Source organism: Mobula birostris, chromosome 21 (genome assembly GCF_030028105.1).
Source record: "Mobula birostris isolate sMobBir1 chromosome 21, sMobBir1.hap1, whole genome shotgun sequence".
Taxonomy (NCBI): domain Eukaryota; kingdom Metazoa; phylum Chordata; class Chondrichthyes; order Myliobatiformes; family Myliobatidae; genus Mobula; species Mobula birostris.
Genome location: NC_092390.1, coordinates 12,071,807 through 12,084,135, shown reverse-complemented (window position 1 = coordinate 12,084,135; position 12,329 = coordinate 12,071,807).

Sequence of the window (12,329 nt, the reverse complement as noted above, 5' to 3'; positions counted from 1 at the left end):
ACTTACACTAATTTGTTCCATTGCTTCCCCCTCCTTTTAATACTAGCTCTCTCCTCTTTTTTCCAGTCTTGGTGAAGGGTGTCGACCCAAAATGTTGATCGTCTATTTCCCTCCACAGATGTTGTGCGGCTCACTGAGTTATTCCAGGCCTTTGTGTGTTGTTCCAGATTTCCAGGCTCTTCCCTTTTTCTTCTCCTCTACTGCCCATCAACTCCCTCTGGTGCCCCTCCTCCTTCCCATTCTCCTATGTTCCACTGTCATCCCTGTCATATTTCTTCTTCTTCAGCCTTTTAACTCTTTCACCTATTACCTGCCAGATTCTCATTTCACTCTCCCTCTCTTACACTCCTAGCTTCCCCCTCACGGGGTTTCAACTATAATCTTCCACCTTGTACTCCACCCAACACTCCCACCCCCACCTTCTTATTCTGGCTACTTCCCTCTTCTTCTCCAGCCCTGGTGAAGGGTCTTGGTACGAATTGTAAGCTGTTTATTTCCCTCCAAGGATCTTGCCTGACCTGCTGAATTCCTCGAGCATTTTGTGTGTTGATCAAGATTTCCAGCATCTGCAGAGTCTCGTGTGTTTATTGTTGGTAGTCTCTAGTGTCTCACCCTGTCCAATGAAGTTAGAAGCCATTTATTCAGCACAACCGTCGGTGGTCACCCACACTGAGCGAGCCCAGCTAGGGAGCTGTTTATTCAGCACCAGCTTAACCGCGCAGCCTCTCTTATCACCCAGTTAGGGAGCTGTTCATTCAGCACCACCTTACCCACTCACCAACAACCCACCATCCATGTGGATTAGTCAGCACCATCCCACCACATTCCAGTCCTATTCCACCTTTAGGGAGTAGTTATAGAAGAGTACTTTTGGTTCATTGTCACCATACCTTTTTGACATTTTCAGAAATGAAAAGAAATAGTTACAGCTGCAGATGACAACAATAGTTTACTAGATGAGGACATTGATCCTTAAGGCTGCCACGAAAGGAGCTTGACTAATGGCCAGCCACTTTGTTGAAAGCCCCAACATGGCAGAGTTAGGGTAGCATATACCACATATCTGAGTCAGTGAGTTTGAGAATGAAATTTAAATTGTTGTTCCCAAGTTCTGTGGATATTATATCATGCCATTGCAAGCCCTGTCTTGTGAGACATTAAGCTAAATCTCATGTGAATCTCAGATGAATGGAGAAACTCCCAATAGCAACATTTGGAAACATAATGTCAATTGACAACACTGTATTAGTTAATGAATTGTAAAAGGTGGGGTGAAACATATGTCTGAGAGTCACGCCTAAGGCCTATTATTCATCAAAAACAATGTTTATTAAACATTGAATCAACTTAAAGACAGAAGAAACAGGACCTGCAACAGAAATGACGGGTGGCTCCTGCACTAAAAGAAGATTAATTTCTCCAGTAAAAATGCAGTGAGTGGAGGATAGTTGCAGTTTGGAGGCAAGACTGACAGGGGAATTGTTCATTATAAAACCCTCAGACTACGTAGCCATGTAAATATTAATATTGTCCTGTGAATCATCTTCTCAGCATAATTAAAAAACAGAAAATCTAGTTGCTTAGGGCATCAGACGATAGAACATAGGAGGAGAAGTAGGCCATTCCATCATGGCTGATTGATTATCCTGCTCAGCTCCATTCCCTGCTTTCTCCCAGTAACCTTTGATGCCTTTACTAATCAAGAAACTATCAAGCTCTGCTTTAAATATACAAAATGATTTGGCCTCCACACCCAGTTGTGGCAATGAACTTCAGAGATTCACCACCCTATGGCTGAAGAAATTCCTCTTTACCTCTGTTCTAAAGGGACCTCCTTCTAGTCCCAAACTCCCCCACAATTGGTAATATCCTCTTCACATTATTTACTGCTGTTTGTGGAGCTGTACTACAGTGATAACAATATTTTAGAGTCAACCACGTAGAAGTAGGATTGGAGTTACAAAACAAAACTCCAGACCAAGTATGTATGATTTCTTCCCTAATGAATATTAAAGGACAAGCTGGATTTTGCTGACAAGCCCATTTTCTGCTTAATCACATCCAGTTTCTTGATTAATTCAATGTCTTTGTGGAGAGAGGTGATGCTGTCTGCCTTCATCAGAACTGAAAATACGAGATAACAAGTGTATGTTAATTTGCAAAGATGGGGAAGAGATAGGTAATTTTCATGATGAAGAGGAGGCCTATTTTCCCAAGATGAGACAATTTATTTAGATGCTGTCGAGTTAATCACTCTCCACCTGTTGAGAGAAGTGTACAGAAAGCAGATGAATCAGGATATTTGGAGAGAAGGAGAACACAAATAAATATGCTGAAACAGTGAGATGCAAAACCTGCTGGAAATTGAAAACAAAAGGGAATACAACAAATACTCAGCTGATCAGGCAGCATTGGTAGAGAGATTAAAATCAAATTAATATTACAGATGGATGAGCTGATTTCAGAACTGGTTAGTTCTCACAAAGGCCAGCTTGTCTGAAAATTTTCATTTAAGAAGCAAGTGCCACTGGCTACATTGTGCCCAGACAGGAGTAAGTTGCTGTTCCTAAAAGTTTGGATTGGACTTCATTGAAACCATGTAAGGTCAGAGGGGCCAGAGTGGGAGGGAGATGAAAAATAAAACTGCCAGCTGCCTGGAAGCTTAGGGACATCCTCACAGACGGAATGAAGGTGCTGTGTAAAGTAATCAGCCAATTGGTGAGCTTCATCAATATGCAGCAATTAAATCACTGTGTTATCCAGAAATAGTTTGACCACTGGGAGGGAGTGATACATAAGTTTTTGTATCATTTGGACTATTTTAGCATAGTCTATTGTGGACATTCTCTTTGTTCTATCCAACCTTCACTCCCCGTAACCTACATGATGTTCGCATTTTACCCGTTCTGATGACATTTCCATCGATATGAAGCATGAATTTGAATTATAGAACATGGAAACAAGTTCCATGGCCTGTCTAGACCATGCCGAACAATTATTCTGCCTAGCCCCATCGACCTGCACCTGGACCATAGCCCTCCATACCCCTGCCATCCATGTTTTTATCCAAACTTTGTTGAAAACAAACCCACATCCACCATTTCTACTGGCAGCTCACTCCACACTCGCACTACCCTCTGAGTGAAGCTATTCCCCCTCTGGATCCTCTGGAACATTTCACCTTTCACCCTTAACTAATGACCTCGTGTTCTAGTCTCACTCAACCTCAGTGCAAAAAGCCTGCATGCATTTACCCTGTCTATCCCAGCAGCATTTTGCATACTGCTATCAAATCTTCCCTTATTCTTTTACACTCTAGGGAATAAAGTCCTAACTTTTTAAACCTTTCGCTATAACACAGGCACTCAAATCCGAGCAACATCCTTGTAAATTTTCTTCATATTCTTTCCATCTTTTTGATATTTTTTCTGTAGGTAGATGACCGGGACTGGAAACAATGTGCCAATGTCTTATACTGCCAGTGACCACTTTATTAGGTACACCTGTTTGCTAATGCAAATATCTAATTAGCCAATCATGTATCAGCAACTCAATGCATTAAAGCATACAAACATGGTGAAGAGGTTCAGTTGTCATTTTGACTAACTTCGGGTGGAAAGAAATGCGATCTAAGTGACTTTGACTGTGGAATGATTGTTGGTGTCAGATGGGGTGGTTTGAGTATCTGAGAAAACTGCTGATCTCCTGGGGTTTTCACACACAGCAGTCTCTAGAGTTCACAGAGAATGGTGTGAGAAACAATCCAGTGAGTGACAGTTCTGTGGTCAATGATGCCTCGTTAATGAGAGAGGACAGCGGGGAATGGCCAGGCTGGCTCAAGCTGGCAGGAAGGCCACAGTAACTCAGCATTACAACAGTGGTATGTAGAAGTACTGTATATCACTGAACATGCAACATGTTAGACCTTGAAGTGGATGGGCTACAGCAGTGGAAGACTATGAACATAAGCTCAGTGGCCACTTTATTAGGTATAGGAGGTACCCAACAAAGTGGTCACTGTATGCATGTTGTTTTGTGGTGGCAGTACAGTCCAGTACATAAAAGATTATAATAAGTTACCGTAAGAGATATATAAAAGTAAGGAGTGCAAAACAAGGGCAAAGAGTGAGGTATTGCTTTTTGGGTTCCTGGTCTGTTAGTAAATCTGATGGCAGAGGGCAAGAAGCTGTCCCTAAAATATCAATTGTGTGTCTTCGTACCTCCTCAGTAATGGTAGTTATGAGAAGAAAGGCACGTTCTGGATGGTGAAGTTCCGTAGTGAAGGAATGCGCCTCCTTCAGGCGTCATTTGAAAACGTCCTCGATGGTGGGGAGGCTGGTGCCCATGATGGGGCTGGGTGAGTTTACAACTCTCTGCAGATTTTTCTGACCCTGTGCATTGCACACAGGACTTGAAGTAAAATTGGATTTGTGTAAATGGGTGCTAGGTGGCCAGCAGGGACTCAGTAGGCTGAAGGGCCACCGTCCATTCTATGCGACTCTCATGACACGATGAATCAAGTACACTCAGTGGTTACTTTGCTAGATAAACCCATTGACCAGCCCGTTAATGCAAATGTCTAATCCGTCATACAGGTGACAGCAACTCAATGCGTAAAAGCACACAGACGTGCCCAAGAGGTTTGCTTGCTATTCAGACCAAACATCAGAATGGGAAAGAAATGTGACTTTAAGCATGGAATGATCATTTGTGCCACACGAACTGATTTGAGTATTTCAGACACTGCAGATCTCCTGGGATTTTCACAGCACAACAGTCTCTGGAATTTACAGAGAATGGTGCAAAAAACAAAACTAAACAAAACATCCAGTGAATAGCAGGTGCGTAGGCAAACAAAGCTTGTTAATGAGAGAGGGCAGAGGAGAATGGCCAGACTGGTTCAATCTAACAGGAACCCCATAGTAACTCAAATAACCACACAAACAACTGTGGTGTGCAGATGAGTATCTCTGAACGTACAGCACATCGAACCTTTAAGTGAACGGGATACAGCAGATAGACCATGAACATACACTCAGTGACCACTTTATTAGTACCTGATAAAGTGGACTCGGAGTGTACTTCCTCTCCAGTAGCAATGAACTATTTCCTTTGTTTGATCCAGACTGGGTGACAGGCTCATAAAATGAAAATACAGAACATGGTGCCTGCATTTCACTTTCCCATTAACCTAAGTCAGATAACTCAGTCAAGTTGCTGACATTGCCAAATGCTTGGTTAGTCTCCACCTCTCAGCGACGTTCCCCTGTTCCTCTGCAGAGAGACAAGTTCTGACCGCAGTGTGGTGTGTCTTGAATTCTTAAGATCCAACTGGTGCCGGTGTCCTGGTTTTTTCTACTGTCTCACCTGAAGGAGAGAATCTGAATCAGGGCAGGCATTAAAGTATAATTATGGAAGGCAAGGAAAGGGTGTTGATTGAGAGCAGTGGTCTGGTGAGGGAGGTGCGACAGTGCCCAGCATAAAGGAGAGAGAAATAATTCTGGTCATTTGTCTCTAATCCAGGGTTCTCTGAGGAATATCTCCTCGACATGCTGGAGGAACATGCGAGTTCCTGAGACCCGAAGAGAGATAGCTTCTGGAGTTTAGTCATTTGGTGCTTAGCTTTGGTTGGGTCACCCATGGCGGTAAGGTCAAGGGAGAGGTTTCAGTCAAAGAGTGATCCAACTAAGACCTCAGTGGTGGAGCTGGCAGAAGATGATGATGCATCACAATGGCAGTGAAGGTGGAGGAAGACTGTAGCAGCAAAGGGTTCCCAGCCATCTTGCATCCAACGTCACTAGACCTTGACCTCGATCTATTAAGGATCATGTGGTATTTGCCCGTGCATCAGCCTCCCCACATTAAACAAAGTCATGCACAGGCATTCTCCATTAAGGCAATGCGCCATAACATTTGGGATTAAGTCCCACAACGATCAGCAAGTAGCAAAGAGGGCAGCATTGTGAGATCTGGAAGTCTCTCAGAATATGTGGATCCTGGATTGGCCTCTACAAGCACCTGAAGACCCATCAATTTGTGGGTCTTTTCCTGTGTTGTACCGTACTGTGTTCTGTGTTCCACATTCAATAACTTCAGGTAACTGGAACATGGACAGGGAATGCTGGATCGATAACGATGTTACTGAGAGCTAGTATAGGCTCAAGAGGCTGAGTGGCCCATTTCTATTCTTACGTAAGATCTGTTTGCACCGGATGTGATCAGCTCTGCTGTAGTGAGATCCGTCTTTAATATGAGCAGTTTGGTCTCTCCACAGATACCACCTGTCTACTGCACAGGAATTGTGTGACTGTGTGATTAGGGTATAGGAATCACACAGCCAACACTGTACTATGGCAGTGAACGGGAATAATGCAAGGGCCAGGACCGAAAATAACACAACTTTTTCAGTCCATATTTCTCATGATATGCTAAATACACAAATCACATGGCTTTTCAACAACTATAATATGCTTCAAGAGAAACGAGGGTTAGCAAGAGAAGAGGTGATTATGTGACCATTGTAATCAATTATGAGGCAATGAGCATCAAATGCTTAAAATAAGTAATTTATTTCCTAAAATTGTTAATTTTACACTAGGATTTATAATCAAATATATCAAAGAATATGGAGTGTGGTCAGGGATCAGCCATTGAATGTAGGATCAGGTTAGATGGGCTGTAAAGCCTTCTGCTGGTCCATAGTCAACATAGTGGGCCTGTACTGATGTATGTTCTATATTCTAAAAAGAAGCAAAAAATCATATTGAAGGGAAGGAAACCATTTGCCCGATACCAGCTGGTGTGACTATAGCTGCTAGTATATGGTCTCTGACGTACAGACCTGAATGCTGGACACCAGCTCTGTAATACACACTGCTTTGCAGTAGACTCTATGCATCCTATCAATGTTCAAAAAGTGTAAAGTAAAGTTACTATCAAACTGCATATATGCCACCACATACTATCTTGAGATACATTTTCTTGCAGGTACTTACAGAAAAAAGAAACAAGATAGAGTTTATGAAAATCTGTACATAAACAGATAAAATTTGAGAAACAGATAATTTGCAAGAGAAGACAAACTGTGCAAATAAAAAAGCTGCTAAGAACATGAGTTGTGATGAGTTCAGGATCATGAATCTGTCGGTTGTAGAATCAGTTCAGAGTTTTGGTGATTGAAGTAATCCACAATGGTTCAAGAGCTTGTTGGTTGAAGGGTAATAACTGAATAACTGTTTCTGAACCTGACCGGGTGAGACCCGAGGGTCCTGTATCTCCTTCCCGATAGTAGTAGTGGGAAGAGATCATGGCCTGGATGGGTGGGGACGGGGGGATTTTTTGGTGGTGGATGTGGTGTTGCTTGTAGAAGTGCTCACTGTTGGGGAGGGCTTTGCCTGTGATGGACTAAGCTGTGTCCATCATATTCTGTATAGCGTTTCCCTTTACTGGGCAATGGTGTTTTCATACCAGGTGACTTGATCAGCCAGGATACTCCCAACTTGCATCTATAGAAGTTTGTCAAAGTTATATTTGACTACAGGGTAGGACTTCTATCATTCTGGCTATCTGTGTCAGAATTAAAACTGCTTGTTGTTTTCAGGCCATGGGGAAAGAAGTGAGTGGGGCTGAGATGGAAGTGCAAGGTAGGTCAGAGTGAGAAAAGGAGAGGACGAGGACATAAAGAGCGAGAGAGGGAAGAAGAGGAAGGACAGGAAGGTATAGAAAGAGGGAGAGAGAACAGAGAGAGGGTGTGGGATGGAGAGAGAAAGGGAAGTTGGAGAGAGAAAGTTATTTGAGTGAGAGGAGGGGGAGTGAGGGGAGAGAAGGGGTGAAGGGGGGGATGAGGGAAGAGGGGGGTGAGGGGAGAGGGGGGTGAGGGGAGAGAGGGGGAGGGGAGAGAGGGGGAGGGGAGAGAGGGGGAGGGGAGAGAGGGGGAGGGGAGAGAGGGGGGGGAGAGAGAGGGGGGGAGAGAGAGGGGGGGAGAGAGAGGGGGGGAGAGAGAGGGGGGGAGAGAGAGGGGGGGGAGAGAGAGGGGGGGGAGAGAGGGGGAGGGGAGAGGGAGGTGAGGGAAGAAGGGGGTGAGGAGAGAGAGGGGGTGAGGAGAGAGAGGGGGTGAAGGGAGAGAGGGGGTGAAGGGACGGAGGTGAGGGGAGAGAAGGGGTGAAGGGAGGGGGTGAGGGAAGAGGGGGTGAGGGGAGAGAGGGGGTGAGAGAGAGGGGGGTGAAGGGAGGGGGATGAGGGGAGAGAAGGGGTGAAGGGAGGGGGTGAGGGGAGAAGAGAGAGGGTGAAGGATAGGTGGGGAGAGGAGGTAGAGTGGGGTAGAGGAGCGAGGGAAAGAGAGAGGGGGAGGGGAGAGAGAGGGGAGGGGGAGGGTGAAGGGGAGAGTGCGGAGGGTGAAGTGGAGAGTGGGGAGGGGGCATAGAGGGGAGAGGGGGAGAGGAGGGAGGGGGAGAAGGAGAGGGGAGTGGGAGAGAGAGGGGAAGGGGACAGGGAGGGGGAGGGGAGAAAGAGGGGGGTAGGGAGAGAGAGGGGGAGGGGGAGAGAGAGGGGAGGGGAGAGGATGGAAGGGGAGAGTGGGGAGGGGGCGAGGGGGCAGAGGAGGGAGAGAGGGAGGGGGAGAAGGGGAGGGGGAGAGGGGAGTGGGAGAGAGAGGGGGAGGGGAGAAAGAGGAGGGGGTGAGGGGGCAGAGGGGGAGAGGGGATAGGAGGGAGGGGAGAAGGGGGAAAGGGAGAGAGGGGTGTGGAGGGGTGGTAGAGGTGAGATGAGGAGGGAGTGAGAGGGGAGGGGAGAGAGAGGGGGTGGGGAGAGGGAGAGGGGAGGGGGAGAGAGGCAAGAGGGGGAGGGAGAGGGGAGAGGGTGGAAGGGGATGGGAAGGGTGAAGGGGAGAGTGGGGAGGGGGCAGAGGAGGGAGAGGGGTGAGAGGGGTGAGAGGGGTGAGAAAGGAGAGGAGTGGGAGGGGAGAGAAAGGGAGAAGGTGGAAGGGGGCAAGTGGGGAGAGGGGAGGGAGGGAAAGAGGAGAGGGGGGAAGAAGGGATGGGAGAGGTGAAGGGTTGGTAGAGGTGAAAGGGGTAGAGGTAAGGGGGAGGGGTGTGAGAGGAGAGGGCGTGGGGGTGAGAGAGTGGAGGGGGAATGAGAGGGGAGTGGAAAGTGAGAGGGGAGTGGGAGGGGAGATGGGAGAGAGGGGGAGAGAGGGAGATGGGTTGAGGGAGAGATGGGTAGGAGGGGGAGATGGGGTAGGAGGGGGAGATGGGGTAGGAGGGGGAGATGGGGTAGGAGGAGTAGATGGGGTAGAGAGGGGAGATAGGGAAACCTTAGGAGAAATTATGAATTTAAAAGACAGATTCCAACAGCAAGGGAAAGTCAGTACATGGTGCACAGGGGACATCTAGTGGTCTCTGCAGACTGCAACCTTTATGGAGCTCCTGTCAGCTGTGATTTGTTTCCATTGTGATTTGTATGTGTTCAACACCATCATTAACTCCAGCACAAATCTACAAGCTTCAAAACCTGGGCCTCTGTACTTCACTCTGAAACTGGATCTTGGTCTTTCTCATTAGGGAGACCACAATCAGTGCAGATTGGAAGTAGTATCTCCTCCTCACTGACAATCAACAGTGGCGTATCTCAAGGATGTGTGCTTAGCCCACTGCTCAAACACCATCTATATTTTTGTTGATGATCTCACCATTTTGGATATCACCAGATGATGACAAGATGACACACAGGAGTGAAGTTGATTGGCTGGTTGTGTGATGTCCCAAAGACATCAACATCAGTAAAGCCAAGGAATTGAGTAATGGAAGTTGAGAGAATGCACACCAGTTCTCATTGAAACCTCAGTGGTGGAGAGAGAGAACAGATTCAAATTCCAGGGTACCAACATCTCAAAGGATCTGTGCAGGGCCCAATACATTGATGCACTGACAAAGAAGACATGTCAGCAGTTATACTTTAGGAGTCTGAGGAGGTTGGGTATACCTTTCTTCTGACTGGTTGCCCAACGCCTGGTACGGGGTCTGCAAAGCATAAGATTTCGAGAGGCTGTAGATGTTTGCAAACTTAACCAGCTCCATTATGGGCAGCATCCTCCTCACCATCATGGTCATCTTGAAGAGGCATGGTCTTAAGAAGATAGCATCTATTATTAAAGGCACAATCCTTTCATCAGGGAGAATGTAGGCGAACCTGAAAACCCATGCTCAGTAATTCGGAAAAAGCTTCTTCCCTTCTGTAATCAGATCTCTGAATGGTTCATGAACCTATGAACTTGCCCTAAAACCGTTTTTTAATATTATGCAATGTATATTAATTTTTATGACATTGCGTTGCTTTGCTGCCGTAAAACAGCAAATTTCACGTCATATCAGTCAGTAATAATAAACCTGATTATGAAGTCCGAATCCGAAACTGTGCTCTGTTCCGGATCTTACAGTTGCCGAAGAGAGCCACAGTGCTTTATTGAGTCATCGGCGTGCCGGTATCGCCCCCTCCTGGTGGCCTGTATCCCTGCAACTGCCGTCACGGGCTGCCGGACTGCGGGATAAAGCAGACAGACAGGTGAGACTCCTGTCGGCTTCACTTCTCCTGCACCTCCCTCTCTGATGGTAGCATGCAGGTGATGGTGTGGGTCAACTGCCAGTGCATGTGATGCAGAGGTCCTGATGAAGGGTCTCAGCCCCAAATATTAGCTGTTTATTACCCTGGGAGTGTGTAATTCGACAGTGAGATCTTCTTCTGTATCTAACCCATGATGTCTTTGCCCAAGGAGTGTGTGACAGTGTAGAGGGAGATTCACTCTGTGTCTAACCCGTGCTGTCCCTGTCCTGGGAGTGTGTGATGGGACAGTGTAGAGGGAGCTTCACTCTGTATCTAACCCGTGCTGTCCCTGTCCTGGGAGTGTGTGATGGGACAGTGTAGAGGGAGCTTCACTCTGTATCTAACCCATGCTGTCCCTGCCCTGGGACAGTGTAGAGGGAGCTTCACTCTGTATCTAACCTGTGCTGTCCCTGTCCTGGGAGTGTGTGATGGGACAGTGTAGAGGGAGAATCACTCTGTATCTAACCCCTGCTGTCCCTGTCCTGGGAGTGTGTGATGGGACAGTGTAGAGGGAGCTTCACTCTGTATCTGACCCATGCTTTCCCTGCCCTGGAAGTGTGTGATGGGACAGTGTAGAGGGAGATTCACTCTGTATCTAACCTGTACTGTCCCTGTCCTGGGAGTGTGCGATGGGACAGTGTAGAGGGGGATTCACTCTGTATCTAACCTGTACTATCTCTGTCCTGGGAGTGTGTGATGGGACAGTGTAGAGGGAGCTTCACTCTGTATCTAACCCGTGCTGTCCCTGTCCTGGGAGTGTGTGATGGGACAGTGTAGAGGGAGCTTCACTCTGTAACTAACCCATGCTGTCCCTGCCCTGGGACAGTGTAGAGGGAGCTTCACTCTGTATCTAACCTGTGCTGTCCCTGTCCTGGGAGTGTGTGATGGGACAGTGTAGAGGGAGATTCACTCTGTATCTGACCCATGCTTTCCCTGCCCTGGAAGTGTGTGATGGGACAGTGTAGAGGGAGATTCACTCTGTATCTACCCTGTACTGTCCCTGTCCTGGGAGTGTGTGATGGGACAGTGTAGAGGGGGATTCACTCTGTATCTAACCTGTACTATCTCTGTCCTGGGAGTGTGTGATGGGACAGTGTAGAGGGAGATTCACTCTGTATCTAACCCTGCCTCTTTTCAACTGGAAGAGATTGTGTAGAAGCAGCAAAAGGGAGGGGAGGGATATGGATTGAGGGAAGGAATCAAGGGCTGTGTACTCAGTCTGGTGCTGACTGGCGATACCAGGGGTGGAAGCAGAGACATTGGATGGGTCAGGGAGATGCGGGAGGAATAAGAAGTGAAGGGGAGTGTAGAGGAGGGGGAGGTAGTAGGTAGTAGAGGAGTTGAGGGGTTGCGAGAGGAGAGGAGGGGAGGTGAGGTGAGGGGAAAAGTAGGTGATATGGAGGAGTGGAAAGGGGAGGAGAGGGTGGTGTAGTGGAGGACAGGACAAGGGGAAGAGAGGGGAGGGGTGTAGAAGAAGGAAGGAGAGTGTGTTGTGGAGGAAGAGAGGTGTGTGAGGCATGGAAATGGAGGGGAGGTTGATGTCGAGAAGAGGAGGTGGAGTAGAAGAGGGGAGGGGTGTCCAGAGTGACCAGTCTGTGCCGGAATTACAGTATGTGCTTATATTTTAATTCTGACACTGTGCTTGACGTTGATTGGAATTTATTGATGGCTTCAATAACTAATTAATAACTCATTAACATGTCCACATCATGGGAGACAGAAATAAATTAAAA